Source organism: Panthera pardus, unplaced genomic scaffold (genome assembly GCF_024362965.1).
Source record: "Panthera pardus isolate Hobbes unplaced genomic scaffold, ASM2436296v1 HiC_scaffold_2, whole genome shotgun sequence".
Classification (NCBI taxonomy): domain Eukaryota; kingdom Metazoa; phylum Chordata; class Mammalia; order Carnivora; family Felidae; genus Panthera; species Panthera pardus.
Window position 1 is genome coordinate 108,247,370 of NW_026526765.1, and position 24,523 is coordinate 108,271,892.

The window sequence follows — 24,523 nt, forward strand, 5'->3', positions numbered from 1 at the left end:
CACAGAGAGAATGACAAAACATGCCAGCATGAGGAAGAATACAAATAAACCATAAAAAATGGCTTCAGATATGTAAAGGCTACAGGAACTGAAATGATTACATACATAAGAAAAAAAGCTGAGACACAGAACCAACCGTAGATAGATCTGGTATGTGGCTTAAAAGGCACTGCAGAATAGCAAGTAAAGAATTAGGTATTTAAGAAATGGAGCTAGGGCAATTGGTCATGCACCGGGGGGGAGGGGGAACATTAACATATCACAAAGAAATCAATACCAAAGTATAAGCACTTAAATGTGAAAGATAAAACTTTAAAGCCTTTAAAAGAAAATATAAAACCATATTTGTATATGACATAAGAAGTATAAAACCATAAAGAAATAGAGAAAGATCAACCATATTAAAAATAAAGAATTTGGGGTGCCTGGGTGGCTCAGTAAGTTAGGTGTCCAATTCTTGATTTTGGCTCAGGTCATGATGTCACAATTCATGAGATCAAGCCTCACGTCAAGCTCCGCACTGACAAGATGGAGCCTACTTGGGATTCTCTTTCTCCCTCTCTCTCTGCCCCACCCCCTCAAAATAAATAAATAAATACATAAATACATAAATACATAAATAGATAGATAGACAGATAAATATTTACCCCCCCACCGAAAAAAATTAAGGAATTGTGCTTATCAAAACATCATAAAGAGACTTCTGTTTTAGGTCAAAAGGGATGTCTCCCACTATAAATTATTAAAAACTAGGGAAATATATATTAATTCTTCTCAGACATTGAACAATGTACAGTATTGTTGCAATGAAATCCCTGAAAGAATGGGGAAAGATGAAGTCAGCTCCATCATCACCCAGTATTTCTGTCTATAAACAATTTTTAGACCATGGCTCATGTATTAGAATACAAACAAGGCTGGTAGTTTCTCAGAAGATAAGACAGAGTTAGCAAGGTAATAGGAACTTAAGGAGAAGAGTATCAAAAGGAAGGAGCTACAGAAGGAAAAATGTCTGTAAGTTGTGGAACCCTTGAGTCTTTGGCCAAATACTAAGCTATACGTTACAGAATCAAAGAACAGGTGAAGAACAATTTCTAGGAAAATAAAAATTTCTGGGGAATTTTAAGTCCAAAAATTTCAAAAGCTTACCAAAGGATGCAAATCTTCCAAGATCCCACAGGCCTAATGAAAAGACATTGTTGAATACATGGAGCTTTAAAGAGTAATCCCACTTGCCAACACATTCATCTAAGGAGCAAGTTAGCCCTAGTGTAAGGCCTGCAATATACATGACCTTAAAAAGGCTTCAAAACAGGCCTTGAGGGAATGAAATTGCCATGCCAGAATTGTAATTTCCCTCCAGGAAAAAGCCAACAGTCTCCACGTGAAGACAATGCATTCCAACAATCAATCACATACTCCAAAATGTCTTGGATTAATCAAAACTTACCAGACAGGCAAAAAGGAAAAACACATGATGTATTTCCCAGAAGAAAAAAAATAGTCACTCAATAAAAGGAGATCCAGGAATCACAAAGATGATTAAATTAGCAGAAAAGCGTGTTAAAATGGCTATTGTAAGAAAAGAACCACTAACACATTTAATGACATGAAAGAATCTGTAAGTCATTTGCTAAGTGAAAGAAGTCAGATACGCATAAGACTACATACTGCATTATCCTGTGTATATTAAATGTGAGAACATGCAAAACTATAGGAACAGAAAACAGATCAGAGGTTGCCAAGGTCTAGAGATGAGAGAGAGACAGAGGAATGAATTTTTCCTGATTGTTGTGGTAGTTATATGACTATGTGTATTTTTAAAACTGATTGAGAAAAGATTAGTTATATGTAAATTATGTCTCAATTAATCTGATAAATTTTAAAGGAAATATTATAACTATGCAAAAACATAAATAGAAAATACAAATAAATGAAAAGGAAATCAAGAAAATACCAAAACCCAAAATATGTGTTTAATGAACTGGATGATAGATTAGATGTTGTAGAATGAATGATCAGGAAAATTAAAAGATAAAGCAAAAGATACCATCTAAAATGAAGCACAGACAGAAAAAAAATTTGAAAAATAAATAACTTAAGAAACAATACTGAATTCTCTTACATGTTATTAGAGTCCAAGAAACAAAGGGAAAAGAAAGGAGAATAGAAAAATATATTTGAACAAATAAGGGGACTTCTAGCATTTACTTAGGCTGTAGACATCTGGAAAGAGAAATGCTTCAGACTTAACAAGATAAAGCCAAAAAAAATCTATAAAAACATACTGTTTCTTGAACCCATAAGAGGGCTAAAGGTACACAGGAAACAACTAGCTAAAAATATTAAGGAAAGACCAGCGTCCCTAAGAAGTGAGACAAAAGCACCTATTCATCTGGAGAACACAAGGGTAATGTGCATCACCAGACAAGTGGGTAGGCTGGAATGTGGGTACGAAAGGCCAAGTTTGGCCTGCATGGATGTGCAGAACTCCTGGCAACCACGGAAATGGAGGGGTCAGCACCCCCTCAGAAATTCTTCTTTGCAGCCTCACACGTGGAGATCATGAGAAAGATTGGGACAAGGTACCAATGAAAGCAGCTAAGTCAGGCAGCCCTGCTCAGATCCTTCTCCCCTGTGGAACTAGAGCTGTAGGACTCAAAGGGAAGGCCATCAAAGCCTTCCATCTCCAGATCACAGATGGAAGATTCACTGAAGCTGGGGAAAGAGAAAGGAGAAAATATTCTCTACCCATGAAGCAAGGACAGAAAAGTGCCCTGGGCTTGCAATATTAGAGGTTTAGCCTGAGAAATTACTGTCAGTAGGACTGTACTACTCAATACATTAAGGGAAATTCTTCAGGTAGAAGGAAAATTCCATCTGCTGAAAGCATGAACCTACAATGGGCGTAGGTAAACATTTTCCTTAAAGAGTCAATAAAAAGTATTTTAAGCTTTGCAGGCCGCTTGGATTCTGTTCTAAGTATTCAACTCCGCCATTTTAGCATGAAAGCAGCCATACACAATATGTAAATGTATCAGTGTGGCTACATTACAATAAAATTTTATTTACAAAAACATGTGGCAGGCCATACAGTGTCAATCCCTAATCTCTGCAAAGGAATGAGGAGCATCAGAAATGGCAAACACAGTGGTAAATATCAAGGTTTTTTTCTTGTTTTAAACTTCAAAAAATAAAAGTATCACCTCACTACAGCAACATATAATAAAGTAAAAGCTGTAAAAAGTAATAAGCCTGATTGCAGAGATAAAATAGAATCCTTAAAAAAATTCAATTAATTAAAAAGCCAGAGAAAAGAAAAACAATAACAAACAGGGAATGAAATAGAAAACAAATAGTGAGAGAATAAAAATAAATCCAAATATATCATACAATGTTAACTATATAAAATGTAAATGGTCTAAACACACCAAATAAAAGGCAAATTTGACAGATTGGTTTGAAAAACAAGACCTAGCTATATACAAGAGGTACATTTTAAATATAAAAGCACAAGTGGAAAATGATTGAACATGTAAAAAGAAAAGAAAAGCAGGAGTGGCTGCACTGGTATCTGACAAAGTAGAGAAGGATAAGGAATATTGCCGGAGATAGAGAGGTACTGCATAATCCGATAATAAGTCTATGAACACTGTCAAAATTATCTACCAGTACTAGCTGCTTTTAATATTTTCCTGTTTTCTTTGTCACTAATTTTTGACAATTTAAGATGTGGCATGGTATGGTTTTATTTCTGAGATAAAGAGGGTTAATTTGTCAAGAAGACTTAATCCTAAGTGTGTACATAGCTAAAAGCAGAGTATCAAAGTGTGTAAAGCAAAACCAGCAGAATCAAAAAAGAGAGAGCTATATCAACAAGATTTGTTTAAGATTTTAGTAAATACACAGATAAAAAGAATCTAAGAGGAATATAAAAGAAACAAATAGTGTTATAGAAGACTTGTCATAACACTATCAAACGGATTTACTGAGTTGACCTAACAATTGACCCAATATCTGAAGAATACGTGGGTTTTTTAGATGTACAGTTCAGTGGCTTCCGGTATAGTCATAAAGTTGTACAACTATCACCACAACCTAACTCAGAACATTTCTAGCCTCCCCCCACCAACAAAAACCCTGTGCCCATCAGCAGTCATTCCTCATTCTTCTCTCATTTTTGTTCCTGACAAATTAATCTCTTTTTTGTCTCTATAGATTTGCCTATTTGGAGCATTATATATAAATGAAATAATCCAATATGTGACCTTGTGTGTCTGACTTCTCTTAGCAGAATGTTTTTAAATTTCATCCTCATGCAACATTAATCAATACTCTCTTTTCATAATGTTGTACATAATGATAATATTCCATTACATAAGTATAATTGGCTAAATAATGTTTCATTGTAGAGGTTTACCATGTTTGGGTTATCCAACAATCCATTAAGATGGATTTTTTTTCTCCATATTTTTTTTCTCCATATTTTTAATTTATTTATTACTAGTTTCATTTTATCATCATCTCAGAGAGTCAAAGGAAATAATAACGGAAAAAAGAGAAACAGGCAGGAAAAATAAAGATACTTAGTTTAGACATCAGTCTGCTTCATTTTTACTTGCTTTAAAATTAAAGTCCTTGGGGGTGCCTGGGTGGCTCAGTCGGTTAAGTGTCTGACTTCAGCTTAGGTCATGATCTCACAGTTCATGAGTTCGAGCCCTGCATCGGGCTCTGTGGAGACAGCTCAGAGCCTGGAGCCTGCTTTGGATTCTGTGTCTTCCTCTTCTCTCTGCCCCTCCCCCACTCGCACTCTGTCTCTGTCTCTCTCTCTCTCTCAAAAATAAATAAACATTAAAAATTAAAAAAAAAAAAATTAAAGTCCTCTAGGAAAAGCCTGGACCACCATTCTGCTTCTTGTATCACATCAAGTTTTAATTTCAAAAATGGTATATCCTATTAAAAATGTACATATGGTTTCATTTCTTTTTATTCATAAATTGTTCACTCTCCTTGAGATTACAATGAAGCTCTAAATTTCATAATGTTCTGAGAATAATTTCCTAGATAAAATAGGTCTTTAAGTGAAGGCTGCATGATTTCCCTATAAAGCAACTGTCACTGGAATTCATGTAAGCTGGAAATATCTTTGTTCTTTCATATGAATTTATTACAAATTTAGTGGTAACTGATTGGTAGAATTATCAAGGAAAAGCTCTCTTTCCAATAATGTCATTTTCTCTGAATTTCCCCTGAACGTCTATCACTTCTGTGGTCCCACCAGTAGATCCTGATCTGCATTTTCCCAAAAGGTTATGCAACACCCACACTCTTCCAAAACTCAATCAGGAGGAAATAGAAAGCTTGAACAGACCCATAACCAGTGAAGAAATTGAATCGGTTATCAAAAATCTCCCAACAAATAAGAGTCCAGGACCAGATGGCTTCCCAGGGGAGTTCTACCAGACGTTTAAAGCAGAGATAATACCTATCCTTCTCAAGCTATTCCAAGAAATAGAAAGAGAAGGAAAACTTCCAGACTCATTCTATGAAGCCAGTATTACTTTGATTCCTAAACCAGACAGAGACCCAGTAAAAAAAGAGAACTACAGGCCAATATCCCTGATGAATATGGATGCAAAAATTCTCAATAAGATACTAGCAAATCGAATTCAACAGCATATAAAAAGAATTATTCGCCATGATCAAGTGGGATTCATTCCTGGGATGCAGGGCTGGTTCAACATTCGCAAATCGATCAACGTGATACATCACATTAACAAAAAAAAAGAGAAGAACCATATGATCCTGTCAATCGATGCAGAAAAGGCCTTTGACAAAATCCAGCACCCTTTCTTAATAAAAACCCTTGAGAAAGTCGGGATAGAAGGAACATACTTAAAGATCATAAAAGCCATTTATGAAAAGCCCACAGCTAACATCATCCTCAATGGGGAAAAACTGAGAGCTTTTTCCCGAGATCAGGAACACGACAGGGATGCCCACTCTCACCGCTGTTGTTTAACATAGTGTTGGAAGTTCTAGCATCAGCAATCAGACAACAAAAGGAAATCAAAGGCATCCAAATTGGCAAAGATGAAGTCAAGCTTTCGCTTTTTGCAGATGACATGATATTATACATGGAAAATCCGATAGACTCCACCAAAAGTCTGCTAGAACTGATACATGAATTCAGCAAAGTTGCAGGATACAAAATCAATGTACAGAAATCAGTTGCATTCTTAATTTTTTTTTTTAACGTGTATTTATTTTTGAGACAGAGAGAGACAGAGCATGAATGGGGGAGGGTCAGAGAGAGAGGGAGACACAGAATCCGAAACAGGCTCCAGGCTCTGAGCAGTCAGCACAGAGCCCGACGCGGGGCTCAAACTCACACACTGCGAGATCGTGACCTGAGCCAAAGTCGGACGCCTAACCGACTGAGCCACCCAGGCGCCCCAGGAATCAGTTGCACTCTTATACACTAACAATGAAGCAACAGAAAGACAAATAAAGAAACTGATCCCATTCACAATTGCACCAAGAAGCATAAAGTACCTAGGAATAAATCTAACCAAAGATGTAAAAGATCTGTATGCTGAAAACTATAGAAAGTTTTTGAAGGTAATTGAAGAAGATATAAAGAAATGGAAAGACATTCCCTGCTCATGGATTGGAAGAATAAATATTGTCAAAATGTCAATACTACCCAAAGCTATCTACACATTCAATGCAATCCCAATCAAAATTGCACCAGCATTCTTCTCGAAACTACAACAAGCAATCCTAAAATTCATATGGAACCACAAAAGGCCCTGAATAGCCAAAGTAATTTTGAAGAAGAAGACCAAAGCAGGAGGCATCACAATCCCAGACTTTAGCCTCTACTACAAAGCTGTCATCATCAAGACAGCATGGTATTGGCACAAAAACAGACACACAGACCAATGGAATAGAATAGAAACCCCAGAACTAGACCCACAAACGTATGGCCAACTAATCTTTGACAAAGCAGGAAAGAACATCCAATGGAAAAAAGACAGTCTCTTTAACAAATGGTGCTGGGAGAACTGGACAGCAACTTGCAGAAGGTTGAAACCAGACCATTTTCTCACACCATTCACAAAAATAAATTAAAAATGGATAAAGGACCTGAATGTGAGACAGGAAACCATCAAAACCCTAGAGGAGAAAGCAGGAAAAGACCTCTCTGACCTCAGCCGTAGCAATCTCTTACTCGACACATCCCCAAAGGCAAGGGAATTAAAAGGAAAAATCAATTATTGGGACCTTATGAAGATAAAAAGCAAAGGAAATAATCAACAAAACTAAAAGGCAACCAACGGAATGGGAAAAGATATTTGCAAATGACATATCAGATAAAGGGCTAGTATCCAAAATCTATAAAGAGCTTACCAAACTCCACACCCGAAAAACAACCCAGTGAAGAAATGGACAGAAAACATGAATAGACACTTCTCTAAAGAAGACATCCAGATGGCCAACAGGCACATGAAAAGATGTTCAACGTCGCTCCTCATCAGGGAAATACAAATCAAAACCACACTCAGATATCATCTCACGCCAGTCAGAGTGGCCAAAATGAAGAAATCAGGAGACTATAGATGCTGGCGAGGATGTGGAGAAACGGGAACCCTCTTGCACTGTTGGTGGGAATGCAAATTGGTGCAGCCGCTCTGGAAAGCAGTGTGGAGGTTCCTCAGAAAATTAAAAATAGACCTACCCTATGACCCAGCAATAGCACTGCTAGGAATTTACCCAAGGGATACAGGAGTACTGATGCATAGGGGCACTTGTACACCAATGTTTATAACAGCACTCTCAACAATAGCCAAATTATGGAAAGAGCCTAAATGTCCATCAACTGATGAATGGATAAAGAAATTGTGGTTTATATACACAATGGAATACTACGTGGCAATGAGAAAGAATGAAATATGGCCTTTTGTAGCAACGTGGATGGAACTGGAGAGTGTGATGCTAAGTGAAATAAGCCATACAGAGAAAGACAGATACCATATGGTTTCACTCTTATGTGGATCCTGAGAAACTTAACAGAAACCCATGGGGGAGGGGAAGGAAAAAAAAAAAAAAAAGAGGTTAGAGTGGGAGAGAGCCAAAGCATAAGAGACTCTTAAAAACTGAGAACAAACTGAGGGTTGATGGGGGGTGGGAGGGAGGGGAGGGTGGGTGATGGGTATTGAGGAGGGCACCTTTTGGGATGAGCACTGGGTGTTGTATGGAAACCAATTTGACAATAAACTTCATATATTGAAAAAAAAAAAAGGTTATGCTAAGGAGGCTTTGCAGGAATTGGCATCTAGAGTCTAACGAGGACATTGTTAAAGATAGTAACTTTCAGACCTAAATTAAAAGCTGAGTTACAGCAAAGTTCATTTTTCATGTACTTCACTCTTTGGAATGAAAGATTATTTGGAATAATATCTCAAAAGGGAATTCTCTTCCTTGTTCACAATGTTATTCTTATTATACCACTAATTTGTACCTTGCTAATTAAAAATATAAATACTTAAACAGAAATAAGTCATATTTTACATTTCCTAAGCAAATGTTACCTTCATTTTTGAAACAGCATAAGAAAAATTGTAAGGAAAAACATTTAAGATGCCTTAATGAAAAAGTGGTATTTAAGAATCTTCAAAACACCTACAAACATATGTTCAAGTACAGTTTTAAACTAAAAATGGCTCTTTTTTGTTTAAAGACTCCCAAGAAACCCTAATACAATACTTTGTTCACTCAATAAGTATTTATTGAGCATGTTTACTGTGTCTTTTTCTAGTTGTCTGAAATTCATCTATTAATAGAAGAGTGGAGGAGGAAAAGAGAAGTAAACACTACACAAAACAAAAAAACGTTATTTAGCATTTTAGACGGTGATGAATTTTACAGGAAAAAGAAAAAGAGCAGATTAAGGGACATCAAGAATCCAGGCCAGGTGATAGAACAGTGTGGGCTACCATTGTAAATGGAGCAAATGGGAGAAGGTGAAAAGCCACCTTTTTTAGAAAAATTCAAAGTAGGTAATACCACGAGCCATTTGAATAGTTAGAAGAAGAACATGTCAGGCAAAGGGACGATTATGTGTAAATGTCCTTAGGTGGTATGTTTTGAGATGTCCCGAGTTCTGATAATATCTTTGCTTTTCTACCAATCTTGCAGGAAGGATCCAATCCTTCAGCCCTCCTTCTTTGCTTTCTTCTATAACGAGTAACTTCACCCTTTCTGCCTCATGTACTTATATCCTTCCTGCCAGTACCTTTTCTTAGCACTGCATGCAACCTACATAGATGACTTCACTTACTTCCTTGGTAAGCTCCTTGATCTCTCAATCTCACCATTCAGATCATGAATATTCTTTCCTTTTTCAGTAACTCCCTATTCCCTACTGGAAAAAATTCAAATTTCTTAGCAGAACTATTTCCAACTGTACTCTCTGACTTACCTTTTCCTTCTCATCCTCCCATTTCCTCCCTCCAGGCCCAAACTGGACCAGTAACCTTCCTTAACATTTCAGATGCTTGCCCATGCTCTTTGATCCCCCTAAAATGTCCATCCCGTCTGCCTCCTCTTAATGAAACCTAAACTGTTCTTAAAGGACCCACTCACATCCCCTTACTTCTAAAATGTTTTATGATTTCTCCAACTGATGTAATGGCTCCCAGAACATCCAGAGCACTGTGCACCACTCTTACTTAGATCATGCTCTGCTTGGTATTATGGTTGCTCCTATTAATGCAACAGTCTTCCAGTATTTAAAATCTCCCATGTTTAGGCCCAACTTCTCACATAGTTTTATAGCATCTGCAATATGCACCACAAATATACAATCAATATGATGGGAAGAACATGCAAGTTAATCTTCCAGGAAATAAGTAGCAAATATACAGTTCATTGGGATTACGAATGCCATATCAATCAAGTTTCAAAAATCTGGACAGTACAAAAGACTATACAGATAGGTATAAATGACTAGAATTCTCTCTCCAGAAAGATTTGTTAGCACAACAGAAATAAAACCTGACTCTGGTACTACTCACTTACCTGCATGCTAGTATTATAATAATAGTAAGAAAAATTATGGTACTAGTAACTGACCATCATGAATGATTATTATGTACTTGGTACTGTGGTTAATAACTTCCTTTGATTTACTTTATTTACTCCTCATAAAATCCCATCAAATACATATTAGAATTATTTTCTATTTTCAGTTAAACAGAAAGAGGATATGGTTGGTTAAGTAACTTAGTGAATATTGCATTTCCACAATACCACACATTTCTGGTTTGGGAAAATAAAACACAAATTCTTCTCCATATATGAATCGATCTACAAATTTTCATGCATTCAATACTTTGTGTTGTTCTTTTTCAAGCATTCCTACCCCTGCATACAAGAATCTCATGTGTATTAAATGAATATAGTAGGATGGCTTAGTTTTAAGAATCAAAATTTTAAGATACAAATCAGAATTCCTGAATCTACAGGGCTTTTTTTCATAAAACAACCACAGCTTTATGTGTTACTAAAAGTGACAAATAACGAGAAACAAATCCTCTGCAGATTTTACTGCTGAGCTGAAGGAGAAAGAATTCTTCCATTCAACAATGGAGCAACACTCTTAAGCTACTAGTAAACTATCTGCATGTGGGTCCCAGTTGTCAAAGACTGACTTTTCCTTAATCCTTTATTTTCTCATGGAATCAGGAAGAGGTTTTTCTAAAAAAAAAATGACATGGTTATCAATTATAATTATGGAAGACTATGTCCCCTCGATGAGTAATATTTTACTTCATAATTCAAAACTCAGACTCTGGTCTTTCAAAATCATTAGCCAGAAAGAAGGGGAAGGGATTCCCAGAGCTTTAGAGGGTCCTCCATGATGGTAAAAAAAAATCCTTTGGATCAGACAATCATGGAAGTCTAAACCCCTGTGTTTAGGACTGGCAGAGACTATTGAACCATATTTTATCCTATATAAATTACTAGATAAGTATACAAGGCAAGTGCATCTACTGATGATATACCATATCCCTGATAAACAAAACAAGATATAATTAAATCAACAGAAGGCTGAATAAAATGGGAAATACGGTATCACAAAAATAAGTGTGTGCAAAGCCATGGGATTTAGAACTGGGGGATTAGGGGAATTATTTTAATAGTTGGAATATCAAGAAGGACCTCATTTTCATGAAAAGACAGAAAAATTAAAGATGGCATGTTAACTCTATGGTCAAAGAAAACTTTGTCACTTACTCGTTTATAGGTTAAAATATATATATAAATGAAACCAAGTAACCTCTTAATGATTATTCAGATTAACAAGTTTAAAACATTTTAACTTATTTAATTGCTATAAAGTTCTAAGAATCAATTAGGTTAGAAACTCCTCAAAATCAGGAAGTGGGTTTCTAGTGAAGAATTTTTGGTACCTATTTTTTGGTACCTGGTGGTACCAATCAGGTGCCTGGGTGGTTCAGTCAGTTGAGATTGGGATTCTTGATTCTGGCTCAGGTCATGATCTCAAGATCGTGAGATCAAGCCCTGCATGGTGTTTTGTGCTGAGCGTGAAACCTGTTCAAGATTCTCTCTCTCTCCCTCTGCCCCTCACCCATTTGCTTGCTCTCTGAAAGTAGATAGTAACCATTTTTTAAAAAATAAAATCAGGGGCTGCTGGGTGGTTCAGTTAGGTAAAGTGTCCTACTCTTGGTTTCGGCTCAGGACATGATCTCATGGTTTGTGGGTTTGGGCTCCCTGTTGGGTTCTGTGCTGGCAGTGCAAGGCCTGCCTAGGATTCTCTCTTTCCCTCCCTCTGTGTCCCTCCCCTACTCAGGCTGTCTATGTCTCTCTCAAAATAAATAAATAAACTTAAAAAATAAAATAAAACATGATATAATAAAATAAAATCAGTAGGCCCTCAATTTCTTTTTTATATTTATTTCTTTTTGAGAGAGAGAGAGAGAGAGAGAGAGAGAGAGAGAGAGAGAATGAATACGAGTGGGGGAAGGGCAGAGAGAAAGAGGGAGACAGAATCCCAAACAGGCTTTGCATTGTCAGTGCAGAGCCTAACATGGGGCTGAAACTCACAGTGAGATCATGACCTGAGCCAAAATCAAGAGAGGCTTAACCTACTGAGCTACCCAGGCATCCGGGTCAATAATTTCTTATTGAATAATTTTTGCTTTAGGTTGCACCTGTAAGGAGTTTATGCTTATAGCCTTAGCCAACACTTGTGACCATGGTTTCACATAAAGAATTCTAAATCTGGCATTGAATTTCTCAAATAGAATTTCCTGGTGAATCTATACAATAGGGCCTTTCACTCTAAGTGTCTAGCACCACACTTAACAACATACCTTATTGCAAGTGTCCTTGTTCCACACCCTAATTAGCACAGATAAAAACTTTAAAACTTTTACTCTGGAGGTCACTTAGCAAAGAGTGCATACATCATAGCCCAGAAGGTCCTGAATAAATGTTGCTCAAGACCATGGAACATTTTACAAAGTAATGAAATCTGTAGAAAACCTCTTGCCCTCTGGGATAGGATAAGATTTCCACCCTTCTGTGGTCTGTATCTATTTGCAGTGAAGAGGTGTACATGGATCTGTCATGCAGTGAATCTCTCTCTCTCTCTCTCTCTCCGGCCACTATTGATTTCAATTTACCCAATCCACTAGGTTCACAGACTTAGTTTTAAAGGGGCTGAGAATGTATGGCCTGCCAAAGGATAAGTATTTATCAAGGGAGCCTTGAAGCCACTGAGTGAAATTCACTTGCCAATAGTTTGTCACAGTCTACTAAATCTAGCAGAGTTGGACCCACGGGGAGAAGTTTTAACTGAACAAGCCCCTCAATCCCTTCTGCTGTTTTAATGCTCCAACCAACTTCGAGCCATCTACCATACTCTTTTAAGCAGGTATCTTCACCTACTTACTTCACTTACTGTGTGTAAGAAACTGACCTAACACTCAAAAAGTGGGATCCCAATGATAACCATTAACTCACCGCAGAGCCTCAGGAAATCTACAGGTCACCTCCATGCTCCAATTTCTTTACATATGCACAATGCATATGGTAGCAGTTGCTCTTGTCAAACCTGCCATTATTCTCACAAGGAAACACTGGAGATAAGTAAGAAAGTGGATTCTATGACCAAGCAGGCAGTCATTCCAGTGGTCCCCTTAGGAACAAAAAAAAGGAATCCTGCTATAGTCTCCTCTACTGTCACATTTGTGCACCTCTTCCCTATCCCAACATCTGCTAGTATCTCATAACAAAAATAGGAAGTTGTATGGACTTTAAAGGTTGGCAGAGTTATTTCCTGAATAACTTGTCAGATGATCAGCCCTTCTGATGCTTGTCAGTTCCCTCTTAACAGTCTATCTTTCCAAAGAAACATGAGGGAGCCACGCTCGAACAGAAGCAAAGGTAAATCCACCCCACCTCTGTTCTTTGTCTTGGCTGATAGTATTGACTACCCAAGCACTAGTGTTTCTTCAAGTACTGTCCTCCAGCCACCCCTGCCCAAATCTAGCCTGGTCACCATATTTTGCCAATTCTCCCACTGCAGTGTCTCTTAAGTCTGTGACTTGTGTTAGTATCATCTCTCATATATCATTTAGGCTTTTATTATTCTTTCTAAAATTATTACAATAGTTAGATACATAAAGGAATTACTTCCACATTCCATTTCTGGAAGAATTATCTTTTAAAACACTAAACTGACGTCATTTCCCTCTTTATAAGCCTCTGATGGCCTCTCATAAGTCATAAGATAAAATACAAAATCATCAGAATGTTAAACAAAGTCCCTCAACATGTGGCAAGTCTTTCAGCTATACTGTCATGACATCTGAATTCTAGTTACAGAACAATACCCACGACTATGGGTTAGGGACCCCCCATAAACCAACTCTCAGGTAGGTTTGAAGAGAAAGTAATTTTTTGGAAGATGGTCCCAGAAACCACCACTAGAGACACAGGGTAAAATTGAGAAAGTGAAGAGCTCACTTCCAGTGTGAGCACTGTTGCAGGCTCAGATATGCACAATTCCCTGGGGCTCTAAGAGATCATGCAGGACAGACTTCTAAGTCATCTCACCTCAAGGGCAAAGGCACTAGGTTACTTGTTCTCTAACTTCCATCTGTTCTGAGGGAAGCTTCTGCAGCCTTAGCGTATGTCTGTGTCCAGAGAAGGTCCTCAGGCAGAGCTTAAATGGTGGCAATATGGAACCACCATCATGAATATGGATAGATGCTGAAGTGACCTAGCCAGTAAACCATCAGTGTCTGTTACATTCACAGATTTGTCATTACACCATACTCCTTCCCACCTCCGCCCTGCTTTTCTGTTTCTGTTCATGTTGAATGCTGTTATCTCCACCTGAAATATCTTTATCCTATGATCCCTCCTGGTAAAAAGTCCACATCACTTGAGACTTCACATGTTCCAGGCTGGTCAGACTGTCCTAAGGGTTACATAAGTTCCTGTTCCAGCCTGTAGTAGAATAGCAAGTATAGTACTGTAAATATGTTTTTATTTACATTCTTTCTGTGATCAATGTAAATCACTTATATTTGTGTTAGTAACAGCATTTTCTCAAACATAAAGATTCAGGGTACAGATCCAGAGCACAGAACTCTAAGGACTTGGAGAACGCTCACCTCAATCTTTCATCTCACAGAGGAGAATTGTCTTAGGTTGGGTTGCATTAATGGAAGACTGGTTGGCCTAAGCAACAGGTATGTTTCCTCACTCACAGTTCTGGAAACTGGAAAGCCCAAGATCAAGGTGCCTGCCAATCTGATTCCTGGTAAGAGCTTTCCTTCTCGTTCACAGAAGGTTATGTTCTCTCCTATCCTCACATTATGGAGAAAGAAATAATCTCTCTCAATGTCTCTTAAAACAGGTCTTCTCATTGTTTGCAGTATGAATAGGTTGCCAATTTCCCAAATCTTTACGTTCTAGTTACTTTTTCCTTGTTAATTCCATTTTCAAGTTATTTCTCTCTTCCCAAATTTTTAAACATTATTTTAATGCTTATTCTTTTTTGAGAGACAGAGTGAAACGGGGGGAGGGGCAGAGAGAGAGAAAGACACAGAATCTGAAGCAGACTCCAAGTTCTGAGAGCTGTCAGCACAGAGCCCAATGCAGGGCTTGAACCCATGAAGCGTGAGATCATGACCTGAGCTGAAGTCGGATGCCCAACAGATTGAGCCACCCAGGTACCCTGCCTCTCTTCTCTTTTCCCCACCTCTCTCTACCCCACCTCTCTTTTTTACTATAAACAGTCAGGAAGAAACAAGCCATCCCAACATTTCACACAGAAATCTCCTATCCAAATATCCAACTTCACGTCTCAAGTTCTGTCCTCCACAAAACACTAGAACATGAGCACAGTTTAGCCAGATTCTTTGCCACTTTGTAAGAAAAATCATCTTTCTTCTACATTCCAATTTTATGTTCTTTATTTCTATCTGACCTCATTAGAATGGCCTTTACCATCCATTCTTCCACTGACGTTTTGTACACAATTATTTATGTATTTTCCAAGAAGATGGAAATACTCTCTGTAGCTCTCCTCTCTCCTTTCCTAGCTTTCACCAGAATTGCCTTTAAAATGATCTCTTCCTAATAATCCTTGCTTCTCCTGGCATGAACCTCAGAATTCTTCCAGCCTCTACCCATTATCTCGTTCCAAAGCCACTTTCACATTTTTAAGTACCTGTTGTAGCAACACTCCATCTTTTTAATATCACTTTCTTAGTTCAGGTTACTATACAAATTAGCACCAGATGAGTAGCTTACACAAGACACATTTCCTTTACACAGTTCTGGAGGTAGGAAGCATGAGATCACTGTGCCAGCAGGGTTAAGTTCTTGATAAAAGCACTCTTTCTGGTTTATATATGGCTATCTTCTTGCTGTATCCTTCTGTGGCCTCTTCTTTATCAGGGCATGGATTCTCATTCATGAGAGCGCTATCCTGATGACTTAATCACCTCTCAAAGTCTCACCTCCTAATACCATTACACTGGGATTAGGATTTCAACATAGGATTTAGAGTGACACAAACAGAAAACCCACTGCACATGCCCACCTGGATGCCTATTAACCCCAGTACTAATTCTCTCTCATAAATATCCCCACTATGCTTTGATTCACTTTCTATATTATTATTATTATTATTATTATTATTATTATTATTATTAGAATGTGTCATTTCTTGGCAAGTAAAGATGCTCCTTGAAATTTAATTTTGGTCTCATTTACCTTAGACTCCTAGAGACCTTCAAGTGTTATTTCCTGAATTAATGGATAAATGAAAGCAAAGTGAATGAATAACAATAAAAAGAAATGGACACCATGTAACAGAAAATCACCCACTGTGAACTGAGCATGCTCTTACTTATTCCAGAGACAATTAATAGTTTCTACACAAATCTAGTATCCCTAATTAAAATACAGGTATACACTTCTAAGATAATTTTTAAAATGATCTTTTAAGGTTTTTTTGGATTTCCTGATGTATTTTTCCTTCCTCCATTGGGGTACCTAGTTCCTAAAATAGAGATTACTAAATACATTTTTTTCTCACATTGGGGTCATCTATATATGGGGAAAACCAGGTATCAGGCTAATAACATAGTTAAACTGTTTGCTTAAATTTTTCTTTTTAAAATATTTTATTTGTAATGTTGAGCCAAGGGTCTCTAAAAACACTTCTGCTTACCTAGTCATTGTGCAAAGAACCCCAACAGATCATTGACATGTAAGAAACAGGCAAGACTAAAGCATTAAGTCTTTAGAAGAGCTATAAGGGAAAAAATCCTCTCCTTTGATACAATAATAAGAAAACAGATATGGCTATTTCTTTCTGACAGCAGGAAGTATATGAGTTACTAACACATCTTGCTTTTCTCCATTTTTATATTTTTCAATTCCTCACTCATTAATTTTGTTTAACTACAGAAATGCCACTCATATATACTGACTGATTGGAAAACCTTATATTTTTGCAAATGAGGACTTTGAAGCTTAATTTTATGTTGTATATTTATGTTTTAGAAGAAAAAATGTCTTATCAATAATTATTTTCTCTCCACTTTGAAAAAGAAGTAAAAATAGGGTTTTTTTATACTTTTGAGGATATTTTTGGTTTAGAATATATTGCTTGTCTAAAGGGTGAAAAGAAAAAATTGATGGAATCCACTTATGAAGCACAAATAGGAAATAGTAAATTGCTAATAAGTGAGGGGGTGTTTACAAATGGGGTACTCCAGACAAAAAGGTTATGGAAGATTTCTTGGAAATATTATATCTTAAGTGTGCTTAACTTGTTGCTAACAAGTGAAAAGTATGCCCCCAAATTGCACAATTTTGTGGAAGTAGGAATTAAGTCTCAAGGCACTTAAGGCATTTGTAGAAATACATTTCTTTAGTTTGTACATTTAAAAGTTTCCATTAGAGGAGAGTAGAAGCTGATCAAGTCCAAACATAGTGATCTTATGAAGAACAACAATCAGTGATAACAAGAGCAAAAATCAAACAAAGGTTTCAATATGTTTCTAATTTCCCTCAAAGATTCAATGTGTCTAAAAGCACAGGACACTTTAGTTGCAATTCAGAAACTGTTAGCTGTTGTGTAATTCTTTCAGTCCAGGGTGACTTGGTATATCAAATGGCATCCTCAGGGCCTACCTGAGTTTTAATAAACTATCCAGAGGAGGAATTGGGAGAAAAAAAAAAGCTGTGTTATGGAGCCTGAGCCATTTCCCAGGTAATATACAGCAGCCAGAGCAATATATTAATAAACCAAAGGCCAGAGCCTTCTGGGAGTCTCTTTATTCAGGTAAGAATAGACTCCACTGGTTGAATTTCTGTTTTTTCACACTTTGTTTCCACTAAAAATTCAACAGTCTTAGCAATTTCTGAAACCAAATTGTTATGTTAGTTTCACACCTCAGATACAATGAAGAAACTTCATGCCAGAAAAAACAAAAAAACTCACCTCCTTCTTTTTTTAAAGAAGCACTGATGTAGATATATTATTAATGGATATAATGCGATCTTTGGAAGTAATGTCCTGAAATGATTGATTTTGCAATAATTAACAGATTATCCCTGAGAATAAATTTCTTCCAAAGTGTATAAAGATTGCCTTCCCAAATGTGCAACAGTTTAATTTGTTAAGGAATGAAAATTTTAGTACTACCGCCAAAAATTAGAAGGCAAAGTTTTTATTATTAATGGTTATTTACCTGGGAAGACCTGGCCAGTAATGGAAAAAAAAGTGTTGAGAAGGTAGAAAAATAATCATTGGTAATGCCAGGTTTTTCTCATCCTTATTTAGGAAACAGGAAAATTCTTATTCTCCTGCTATTGAATCATCATCATCATTTGTGACAATTTGCAAAATATGGATGCAATTACTCCCCAACATATATCCACACCTCTTGCAATGTGACTTTGCCAATCCTTTCATTATGAGGTTAATTTTCTGACCCCAACTCTTGAGTTGCACTGTGACTTGCCTGAGATAGTTGAACAATTACCTACCAGCAAAATTGCTACATGTCAGTCCTGAGCCTAAGCTTTGAAAGACCTGTATACCTCTGGGCTAGTCTCCTAGGTGAGGAGAGACATTAGTTAGCATCTATTACCTGGGTCAGTCTGGTTTGGGAGACAGCCAATCATGAGAAATATGATGGAGGCCATCTAAGACCAACTAGCTCACAAAATGCAGGTGCACAAGAAAGCCCAGGAGAGAACAGCTGATGCCGCCTAGGTCAACAGTTCCATCTAGCAAATCCTCACTTGTGAACAACACTAAATGATTGTCCTTTTAAAGCCATGATGTTTGGAGCTACTTTGTTATAGTGTAAAAGAAAACTCGCATGCAATTTGAAAACTTGATTCATTGTATTCTCTAAATCTTCAAATTAGATCTTATTTAAGATCTCATTAAATACAATTAAGAAGGGGCGCCTGGGTGGCTCAGTCGGTTAAGCGGCCGACTTTGGCTCAGGTCATGATCTCTCGGTCCGTGAGTTCGAGCCCCGTGTAGGGCTCTGTGCTGACAGCTCAGAGCCTGGAGCCTGTTTCAGATTCTGTGTCTCTCTCTGTCTGACTCTCCCCTGTTCATGCTCTGTCTCTCCCTGTCTCAAAAATAAATAAAACGTTAAAAAAATTTTTTTTAATAAAATAAATAAAAATAAATAAAATTAAGAAAATATTTTACTGAATTCCCTTATGGTCTGCTTATTTATTCTGAACATAGATTTAGGGTGTCGTGCTACATAGAGTAGAAATTTTTATAAAAAGGCAAAACTATAGCTCCTTCTTACTCTGGATATGTATACAGATGGGATAGAGGAAGAGTTAATACATGGGGATAGGAAACCTTGCCTCTATAATGCCTTTTTTCCATTTCTTTTTTTAATATAATGTATAGTCAAAATGGCTTATATACAACACCCAGTGCTCATCTCAAGTGCCCTCCTCAATGCCCATCACCCATTTTCCCTTCTCCCTCACCCCACATCCACCTCAGTTTGTTCTCCGTATTTAAGAGTATCTTGTGGTTCGCCTCCCTGCCTCTCTGTGTCTATTTTTGCCCCTTCCTTCCCCTGTGGACTTCTGTTAACTTTCTCAAGATCCACATATGAGTGAAAGCATAGAATATCTGTCCTTCTCTGACTGACTTATTTCACACAGCAATAGGGGACTAGGAAAGGATAAAATTCCAAAGCTTCTATCTGCTCTCAGTGCTGCTGAAACTTGAGATTCAAAGTTAAAGGTTCTTTTATACCCATGCTTTGCAAGGCTATACAAACCAGGTATGATTAGTACAAGGAAATAACAGTAGGGCTCTGAAGTTTGTCATATACTCTGATGGGGTTCTTAACATGCTACTCCAAAGCATGGTGCTTTAACATATTGAATATTTTAAGTTGAAAGAGTTGGAGAAAACAGCAGAAGCATGAGTCACTCTGACCTTCCCCCACCCTTCTCCCCTGAGGCAGATCAAACAAGCCCTCTGTGAAGGGTGTCCTCCTTACACCAGAGGAAAGGAACAGCCTTATCTCTGAAGATAAAGAGACACTGAGAAGAATCTGAACCAACAAGCCTTGTAAAGTTCCCCAGTTTACTATTTTTACCTCATACTCTTTAGGGCCCTATCATATTTCTCCATGACTCTATACTCCCTATCAAATCTAGTATATAATACTCAGGTTGAACTAGTTCTTTGAGTCTCCAGATCCTTAAGAAAGTTCCCATGCCCCATAAAAGTAATATTTAAAAAACATGTTTGCTTTTCTCTCATTCATCTGTCTTTGTCAGGTGAGTTTTCATCCAGCCAGTGCCCCCAAGAGCATCAAGGAAAACTGCCTTCCCTTTCTACAACTCCTTTTTTCAAGAAATCATTTCACTTAACATTCACAGCCAGTATTAGCCCAAGAGAGTAGTGGACATTAAAGGTAAACTTGGTCACAAGAGATGGAGAAGTCATGTAAACTCAGTGACTAGAGGAGAACATTGTGAAGGCGGTCCCCAATTCAGGTGACTTGGACAACCCAGAAGCCCCTATCTTCCAAGAGAGGAGGCACTAGTTCAAACATTGTATGATTCTCAGTTTACATGAAAATTAAGGTTCTGAGCAGCAGAGTACCTTAGTAAAATTTCCTACACTATAGTCTCAGAACCTACTTATACTTAAAGACAAGATTTCTAAGAAAATAAACCTTCAAAATTAATTTAAAGTATCTTTTTTGCCAACCTAATTCCTTGGGTCTGATCTGAAATTTTTTCTTAAAAACTGGAAAACTGTGGCTTTATTTTCCATCTATGTTGCATTGAAGACTAATATAATTGGTACACTTGTTACCTAGATCCTCCAAGAAACTACAATTATCCTTAATTTTTCTAAGTAACAGAAGGCACTGCTACCAGAATGTGTTAACATTTTATCATTTTGTACCAATGTAGGAAAGGCCTCTCAAAATAGATTTTTTAATTTGCAGGCTCAACCTGTATGAGTCATAATGTTTCTCCAGACTGTGGCTTATATTCTGCATAATCCTCTATAAAGTAAAAAATGTTAGTTACCTTCCATATTCAATTAATCCTTAAATTATAAATTACATCCTGAAATAAAAGAAAAAAATCAGGAGTTATGACTCTTTGTTATTGGATTAACATCATCTTTTGTAAGTTTTGTGTTTTGTGTGTGTGTGTGTGTGTGTGTGTGTGTGTGTGTGTGTGTATGCTCATCTTGTTTAATGATTTTCAGAAAAGAAACTGTCGTCTTTATGTGAGATTGACAAAAATTGGATAGGCTCAATTTTTCTGGAAAATGGATATCTTAATATCTTTGCCACTACTGCCATGGTAACTACGTTTAGACAACAGGTGCACTTCCTTGAGAATGGAAATAACACTGTTTATTAAGTGTTGTTAAATAGTACCAAATTGTTTGCTAATAATATTTGAGCTGATGGAGACCAGGGAAAGTGACAGAAATTAACTCTCCTGGTAAATAATGAAGATGCAAAATTTATGTTTCTTTTATTCCCAAGAAGTTCATAAAGAGAGATTTATTAAGCATCTTTTATATTCAAGGAACTATGCTGGGGAACAAGGGCAGTGAGACAAAGCCCCTCAAAAAGCTGAAAACCTTAGACACAGACACAGATAAGAGCAGTTGAGAGAGAATGTTAAAAGTGCCACTGGAGAGGGACCACGAAAGTACTATAAAAGAATTTTCCAGACACTACAACTGCTTATCGCTGCATGACATAATTCCTTATCTGTGCCTTTAGATTCAATGTGCTCCCTATATCCCATGAATGTTTTTGTAAGTAGTTGATCCTCAAAATACATTGAACAAATTCTGAAATTTATTACTTGCATCTGAAAGGAGTACATCGCCAGTGGGAACCATACTTCAGGATTTCACTTCAAAATATTCTACAAAACCCTGATGAAGATGGTGGAACTTACAAAAGAATGGAAGAGATAAATAATACATAAGTGCAGGATACCTTATCTGTGTATTACCCTCCCATATTTTCTAGGGACTGGTGGGGCAGGAAAAAAAGGAGGAGATTCCAAACTCCTGTATATTCTCAGCTCTGCCAGAAGTGGAGATCCATAGTGAATAACTTTTTGTGTAGCCAAGAGGAAATCATAAATGAAGGATCACACTTCTATTTTTTTTTATTTATTTTTAACTTGAGAGATAGAACAAGGGTGAGCAGAGGAAAGGGGCAGAGGGAGAGATAAAAAGAATCCCAAGTAGTCATGACCCTGGCTCCTAGGACCTTGGGATAATAACCCGACCTGAAATCAAGAGTTGGACGCTAACTGACTGAGTAACCCAGGCACCCCAAAGGACCAAACTTCTAAATCCTATGATCTTTCTCTATGAGAGAAGTTTACCATTTCATAATTTGTTTCTGACTGTGTAAAATTAAAGTAGGATAGCTCTCTAGGAAATACAGAAAACATACCTAAAACTTTGCAATTACAAAACAACACCAAAACACACACACACACACACACACACACACACACACACACACACACAGAACAAACAAAAGAGACTATGGAAACCAACTGTGACTAGCATAACAAAGGATATTGGCAAGTCCTTTCTCCAAAAAGCAACCATAAACCTGGACAAAACTGTCACACTCTTTTCAAAACTCTGGAGACTAACCAAAGCCTTAGAGCAAACAGAGGAACACTTATTCAAGAAAAACTTCTACATCTTTGGCAAAAACAGTGACAGTCTTCTTGCCTGAAGCTTCTCTGATAGCCCTGCCCCAACCTGGTTACTGTGCTAGTTTTAGAAGGGAAGGACAAGCCATGAGAAATAGCAGCTTCGCTGCTATAAGGGGATCAGGACACTTGCAACAGAAAGAAAAACACACTCTTGCACATGACTGTAAACAGAAGCAAGCTTAGCAACAGACACAACCCCACAGCCTAACCTGAGGCTGCAGCCCTGGTTGAGGCAAGCGATGGGACTGGGATGACAGACTAGCCAGACATTCAACAAGGAGAACTGATGTATGGAACAGATAGAATCTTAATAAAAATCCACATATCCTTGGAGATGGGAAGCTATGCTCATGTACAAGTCTGTGCACATGCACAGAAGAGACCAGACAGGGACCTCTCATCCACTTATCCCTGAATGAACATGATGCCATGGGCACATGCAGAGGAAATAAAAGAGAACCCAATGGAAAGCAAATCCTGAAATTTGAATATTCTCCAACCCACATACAGATTCACATACAGAGGATGGAAGGGTTACTCAAAGTGTTTGAATACAACTTCTATTTAAATACTGGCTGAATTACAATGACACACCAGTAACCATTAAGAAGCTGGGTTTATAATTTTTAAAAAGTTAAAAAGTGTTTTGAGCAGACACATCAACCCATGCACGCTGAGGGGGAAAACAAACTATGGGTTCAGTTCAAACAAGTCACTAAAGAACAACAACAAAAGAAAAATTAGAATTCAGAGTTGCTATATTATCTCAAATAATCATTTTAATCGAAATTAGGACAAATGTGAAAAATAAGTAAGTGTGGATACACATGTTTAATTGAGCAAACACATAAAAGTAGCTAGTATAAATATATTGAAAAAGTTAAAAAAAAAACATGCATGAAAAACTACTAAAGATGTTACTGCGATAGAGTTCACCTACTACATAAATGACCCTACAAAGTGTACAATTTACAGGAGCTTTTGTAGATTCACAAATATGTGACCATTACCACAATTTTAGAACATTACAATTATGTCTAAAAGAAACACTGTACTCTTTCGACACCACCTCCTATTCCCTTCTCCATCCTCCAGTCCCAAATAATGACTCATCTCCTTTCTATCTCCATAGATCTGCCTATTCCAAATATTTCATATAAAAGGAATCTTATACCATCAGGGTTTTTTGTGACTGGCTTATTTCACTTAGCATAATGTTTTTAAGGTCCATCTGTGTTTCTCTAAGGAGAAAGCAGTCATGTTGTACCAAGTATCTCTTTTTCCTGTTACAGTTGAATATTCTTTCATTGTATGGGTATACTCCATTATGTCCTATGTCCATTTTTAGGTTGATGCACATTTGGGTTAATTCCATCTTTTAGCTTTATGAATGAAATTGCTATAAGCATTCATGTGCAAGTCTATGTATATATACACTAACATTCCTCTTGGCTGCATACCTCAGAGCATAAATGTTGTAACTCTGAGGAACCAGCTCCCAGATTGCTTTCGAAAAGGGTTGTATCACTTTACATTCCCACCAGCACTGTACAAGAGTGGTGACTGTTCCACATTTTCGCCAACATGTTTTATCTGATTTTATTTTTATTCCAGACACCCTAATGTACTTTATCAGCTATGTAATTTGCAATTCTCTTTTTTGGAATAGTTTAATAAAATAGGTATTACT